The sequence below is a fragment of the Gavialis gangeticus genome, unplaced genomic scaffold (assembly GCF_001723915.1).
Source record: "Gavialis gangeticus isolate Ggan-Ray unplaced genomic scaffold, GavGan_comp1, whole genome shotgun sequence".
Lineage (NCBI taxonomy): Eukaryota > Metazoa > Chordata > Crocodylia > Gavialidae > Gavialis > Gavialis gangeticus.
In genome coordinates, this window is record NW_017729032.1 from 11605449 (window position 1) to 11612432 (window position 6984).

General features: G+C 42.0%; 1 protein-coding gene across 2 annotated transcripts in view; it reads right to left on the bottom strand.

Moving 5' to 3' along the window:
• Positions 1-6984, bottom strand: part of DLG2 (discs large MAGUK scaffold protein 2) — a 2095445-nt gene that overhangs the window by 1398857 nt on the left and 689604 nt on the right. The window lies entirely within an intron of this gene.

Genomic DNA, 6984 nt, shown 5'->3' on the forward strand with positions numbered 1-6984 from the left:
CACCACGAGTGCTCGTAAAGCCATGCCAGGGGACTTGCAATGACCTCGGCCAGTTCCTTTAGAACTCTAGGGTGGAGATCATCCGGACCAGCTGACTTGAAAACGTCCAGCCCCTCCAGAAACTCCCTAACTAAATCCTCGCTAACCCTTGGCCCAGGTGTGCCTCCCCCGGGGGCCTAGGGAGGCCCAGCAGGGAGGTGGCTGTTCTGGTCCCTACTTAGGAAGATGGAGGCAAAGAAATCGTTAAACATATTAGCTTTGTCGTCTGGTGTGACGACCAAATTTCCCAACACGTCCTGCAAGGGCCCCACATTACCCGGGACCTTCTTTTTACCCCCTATGTATTTAAAAAAGGACTTCTTATTGTCCTTAATCTGGGACTTCTTATTGTCCTTAATCTGTCCTTCCTCGGCTTCTTTTTCATACAGCTGCAATTACAAACAGAAAAAGAAAGAGAGACGGATGAAGAAGAGGTGAAGATCAGGCGGAAAATGAGTGAAGAAGAGAGAAGAGGAGAAAGAGAAAGACTGCCTTAAAAATGAAATGACAGCCTGACCTGCCTCAAAGGACATGAGGAGAAAAGTTTAGATAAGAGGCCCATTGCAGTTTAGGCATTTTTTATGGGTGCTCAAGACAGCACAGTACACATCACTATAAACACACTGAAATAGTTGAGATAAAAACCATCCATCCCCTTACTAACTGCCGATGCTTTCCCACTGCCGCCCTTCGAAAGAGATACATTATCATACAATTTTTGTTCTCTTCTTGGCAGAAGTTTTTGGTACTGGCTGGGGTAGCAGTGACTTTAAAGGAGAGATTTCAGGTTTATTAATAATGCTGTCATACTGTCGTGGAGGTTTTATGAGGTGTCATCGTTTTGCTATTTGCTGTGCTTTATTATGGCTCATTGGAGGTTTTCCTTGTCTCCTATTTTCATTCTGCCCCTTTCTCCCTTCCTCCTCCTCTCCAACCCACCATTTCACACTCCTACTACAGCTAGAATAGTGAATGCACCTGCTAAAATTTGACTGATTCCACTATACTTTTCTTTGCTTATTTTTATTAGAAATTCTGTGTTTTACTATGAAATAGACAACTTATGTACAGGAGGAAGCATAGCCTATGTTTCTCAGTGAGACTCTGTTAAATTAATTTTCTATGAAATGGTCTTAAAAGCTGAATATTAGTAAACCGATTGACACAGCATTTCCTGAAAACTTTCATTGCCACATTAACACAAAAGGGCTTTAAAATGAGCACTGCTGCATAATATTCATACTGACTAATGAACCACATTCTTGGGATAATGATAAATGGCAACCTGCCAGGTTAGAAGGCAGGCGGGGTATGGCTTATTAAGCCCCTCTCTTGATTATCTGGAAAAAGCATTTAATGTAAATTAACAAAATTAACATTTGGGAGTTGCTGTGAACATCACTGAAGTCAAAGGCATAATACAAAGGGACCTAGAAACATGTGAAATAAAATTATATTCAGCATGGGAAAACAGAAACTAAGGCACCTGCGTGGAAACACGGGTATACTTTCAAATTAGTAATTTCCATCTCTGATGGCTGTGATAATGAAACAAGCCAGATCAGACGGTTACTCCATGTGCAGCACTGACAGTTCACACTTGAGTAAGTTAATTGGGATTATGTCAGACTGTAACAATCAGAAGCAACTACCCAAATGCAAGTGAGCATCCTTTCAACTGGTTGCAGACTATCCTATTAAGAAGAACTTTGATACAAGGAAACCCTTTCAGTTAAATCTGACTGAAAAGTCAAAAGCAGATGAAAGGAAAACTCAGATTTCATAACTCTTTCTTTATCATGTTTGTTAATTACTGAGTGTTTAAACTACAGCAGGATTGTTCACAGCCTGCTGTACTGTACCTTCTCCTCCTACTCACTCCTCCAGTAAAGTTGTTCTTCTGCACCTTTCGGCATAAGAATTATTTCAGTAGCAGACGGGTAATCAGCCTTGGTTACACACCCACAATCCCAACTGAAGTCTTAGGGAGTTGCACATATGTAATAATTTCTCCTTACTGTTAGTGCATACAAATAAAACACATGAATTTTACTGAACATAATAGAATATGTTCTTACACCTTTGCTGTAGGATTAAGCAGAACGGGATGCAGGCCTGAGGTTGAGAAAGGCTCATTCATACATAGAGGTCTTTCTTAACATGGACAAAAAAACCTATCAAAATTATATATTGTTTTAATAAAATAACTTTGTCCAAGTTTTCCTAGACATGGAAGTTCATTATTTACATTTAAAGTTCCAGGGTGAACATTTGGTTTCGACATTCTTCAGTGGAGTCCCTCATGAACAGTGATATTATATTGTACTTATACCAAAAAATTTTACATTATCTTCTTACAGTCAGGAAACCATGTCACCTCTAACAAAGTCAAAGCCACTCACACCTATTTGTTACAATGTTGTTCTGCAAGTAAACAGTCCACATCAAATCCAGTAACTGAATCTATTCTGAATATATTCTGAAATACTTCAACGCTCAGAAAGAAATAAAAGGTTTTATCTTGGCACTCTGATCAGAACGCAGATACACCACAGTGAGATAACTAAGAACATGATGTTACTGAGACCCTTTCCTTCCAGGTGCAGAGAACGTGCACTGGAATTGCTTATGCCTCATTCCTGGCCCCAAATTGACGTTTGTATGGACAGTTGGGAAAAATTATCTCTGGCAAGTTTTGAGGCTTGGAATATCATCCATGCATTTTTATTTTCATTTTGATAGTCTTTTGGCTTCTGCTTAAAAGCTCAGATTTGCAGTGGATTTAATATATTTATATATAGACACACACACACACACACACATATAGACACATGCCTCTGGAATATTTAAAAAAAAAACCCATAAAAGTTTCTTTATAAAAGGTCAGGAAACGAAGTTAGGAATGTAAGTTAAATTTCTGTCCATTCTTGTTAACAACCACAAGAGGGAGCAATGGGGGATTCATTTAAGCAGAAGGGAAGTCAGTTAGGAATATTTTACTAGTTAAGACAAACTTTGATCTTTGCTGAGTCTCCTATAGTCTGACTATTCATCAGCTTCCTAATTTGTTCCTACCATGTTTGCTTGAATGCAGAAGCATTAAGTTGTTTTATTTGCTGTTCAGTATCCTTGCATGAGAGGATGGAGAGCCGTGCTCTAGCATTGCCCCCGGCTTCTGGCCTGAGCCATTGCAGGCATGTGGCTGCATTTCCTGAATCAAAGGTCTGTTCACTTCTTTTTCATTTTAATCTGTGCAGTTTAGATTCACCTTCAAAGACTGAATTAATTGAGCCTCAGGCTTGTTGACTGTCTCTCCCTGGCCAAAGTGCACTAATGCAGCAATGCTGTTTCCACTAAACAGGTAGCATGTGCATAGCAAGCTCAAGTGTCTCTGAAGCATGCCTTACACAAGAGGACCATGAGGAACGTGGCCTATGGGGTCATGAATGGGTCTGAGGGAAGGCTGTATAGAGGACAGCAGGTGACCTGTGGAGCTGTACAAGTCAGGGGGGGTGGGAGGATGTGGGCTGTAAGATCATGCAAAGAGCTGAGATGGGCTGTCAGAGGAGTAAGGTTGAGAATCAGTGCCCTAGAGAACTTGATTACACATGCAAATTTTGGCCCAGATCAGTAATGCACTTGTGGTGACTCTTTGGCAAAATCTGTCTATGTACAATTTATGAATTCTGGCTCATTTTAAGAACTCTGTGCGTGTGTCTAGCCCTTGGCATGTATTGAGTCAGCCATCAGCTGACACAGCCTAGGCTTATGTATAACACCTCCCCCAACTCTGACTGTCTGGAACCATCCAGAGGACAGCTTAAGGAATAGTTAATATCAAATGACTCTTAATATGTAAAACAATGAGCATGCCAAAGAGATCCTCCAAACTGAATGAAACTGGTTTTCATTCCCAATAATCTGCAAAAATTAGGAATTGGAGGAATGGAAATTCCCTGTCTGCTGGGGGAAAAAAAGGAAAAGGTATTAGAAGTTGCTTTTTAAAGGAAAAATGGTTTCTCAGGTAAAAGAAACCTGTTCAGCACTGGCAAGTGACAAGTCAGGAGAGTTTGTTGCAAGGGCAAGAGCAAAGTAGAAGTCTAGGTAAGAAAAGAGAAGGGTTTGGATCCAAACCCTAGAATATCCTGATGAATGTCCAGAAGAGAGTTCAACCAAGTCTTTAACATATGGATTTAAGTGCATCCCTATCTGGACAGCACTTATCCAGAGGCTTTCACCAAAACTTCAAACACAAGCTAAATTGCCTTTCTGAATATGCATATGTGAGGTCTGCCTCCATCAATGTCTAATTCTGCCCCCCCCAAAATAAGTTTCCCCATTTTTGAGAAGCAAGTAAGTTTTGCAGTGCTCGTTTCATAACGGAGATTGTTTTATGAACAGAAAGTAACAGTTTAATTAAACTAGAATCATTTAGCCTGTCTCTCTAGACTCACCAGCCCGTTACATCTCTCTGGATTCAGTCTATTGTGCCCTTTATGTGTCATTTTTTCTTTTCTCTGCCTGCTCCAGAGGCCTCTCTAAATCTCACCTCTCTTCATGCTTGTAGCAGGGCCTTACGCTTACCTTTTCCAGAGCCTAACCATAGTGTCTCCCTCTACCACAGCCTCCTCACACTTTCATCACATAGGGCACATCGATACATGCATTTAAGCATGACTACATTTAATGCGCGTTAAGGTAATGAGGATTAAGTGATTTTTTTGGCAGGTGTCTACACGTGCAGGGACTTGGTACTAAAGTAAGTACCAAGTCCCTGCAGCCCTGCCATCTCAAAACTATCACCTGAAGGGCAGGATGAAGCCCAGCTACTCATAAAAGATCAGCCCACCTATGGCAGTTATCTGCTCTGAATCAGGACTGTTACTAAATGACTGGCAGTATATACTTTTCCTGAAGTGCTTCACCCTCCTTGTGAGTGTTAATCCTTTGGGAAGGTACTTAATGGACTTCACTGACATAAGATGGGGAGGAACTACAGTACTCCTAAAACAATGAGAGGTGGGCCTAGGAAAAGATAGTTCCTGAGGGGAGGGACTGTTGGAGATGCTATGCAAGCCAGAGCAAGGCTGGCGTTTCATACAGCATTATTACTTTGCTAATAAACCAGATTCCAGGAAAGGTGATTTGCATTTTCAGTCCATTTAGTTTTGGTTGAAGTTGGGTGGGATCTCCACCCACTTACACCATTATGAATGTAATTGTTCCTGTACACAGCCACAGGTATGCTTTCTTAAGCAATCTCCTTTTGCCTGGGCCTTACTGTGAGATAATTGACCTTGATATGAGTTATGTACCCTAATTCAGAAACAAACAACAAACCCAATCACTTACTTTTTACATTCTACACAATAAGCAGTATTGTGGTGATCACAGCTATAGTAAGCAACAAAATCACTTCCAGTTTTCTATATCACTAAAGCCCTTATTGTTCTCATAGACCTAATGCTATTCAAAAAAAGAAATTTGTGCTAAACTCTCAATAAAAGGTTTTTGAATGTGGAAATGAGTCACATGCATATAAATATGGATACACTTTCCCCAGCATAGTCTTTCTGCTACATTATACACTGCTCATGCAGTTAGCATGTGGAGTTACTATTGGTGACATTTCTTAAACCTAATGTAATTTTAATTCCACTAATAGTTTCACACAGAGCAGAATTTTCCAACCATTGCTGCTATGGGGTCCTTCAAAATGTTAATGGTAGTTTTAATTGTATGTACTGCCCTTGTTCAAACCTTGTCTGTTGTACAGCATTGCTGTGAAAAGTGACATTCATACTTATCTTAATGCTATTTTCTTTTCATGAATGTCTGTGCACTGACTTGGCAAGACAATACTGCATTAATTCCCTTTCGGCAGGTTGGATTCTTAACCATAATTCCAAACTTTATAATGCTTTATATTCTTAAGGAACACTTTGACATGTTTCTGGCAACCCATGTTCCTGAGCGGGTGTGGGTGACGGTATTCAAGTACCCACTCTACAAGAAAAATAGAAATAAAGGAAACCTTGACATGGAATGTTATGCCTTAGGTTTGTAGGATTTTTGTAAAGGAAGTATAACATAGAGAACAAACATGAATAAACACTACCCTTAGAAAACACATTTACTTCCTGTAAATACCTGCTATTACCTCTGCAAAGAAAATAAGTCCCCAACTGCATTATTCATTGTAGAACTGCCACTCAAACTGGGGAAATCCATGTGGCTTTCCTCCTAGGGCTGTGCAAAGCTTCAGGTGCTGATTCTATTTGGAGGAGATTTGACCCAATTCAGTAGTTGAATCTCCAAATCTGAATCAAATTAGGAGACCAATGAAAAGGTCCGAATCAATTTGAAGCTCTCCAGATCGATTCAGAGAGCTTTGGAGATTCAGGTAGTCACTGCTTGCTGCAGCAGGGAGCTGGACCCAGACTCCATGCTGGTAAGTAGGGGGAAGGGGAAGGGGAACTGGAGGAGTGGGGAGGGGACCATGGGAGACCTCTACCAGTCCCCATCCCCTGCCTGCTCTCCCAGCCCCCCTGAGCATCCACCAACCCCCACCTGCTCTCTCAGCCCCATCAATGGCTGCCCCACCCGGCCCCAGCTCCCATCTCTTTAAAAAAAAAAAGACCCAACTCAACGGCTGCTGCAGCAGCCTCAGGGCTTCTGGGTGGCAGAGACTGCCCCCGCAGCATGGGGCTGTGGGAGGCAGCAGGGAATGCCCCCCTGCCTGGCAGCAGCTGGTGAATTGGGGCTTTTTTTTTAAGGGGCTGGGAGCTGGGGCAGGCAGAGCAGCCATGGGGGGGGGCTGGGAGAGTGGTCGGGGGATGGGGGCTCATGGCAGAGCCCCCATGTGGTGTGGGGCAGTGAGGAGCAGCGGGGAATGTCCCCCCTAGCCTAGCAGCAGCTGGTGAGTGCTGGACTTTTTTTTTTTTT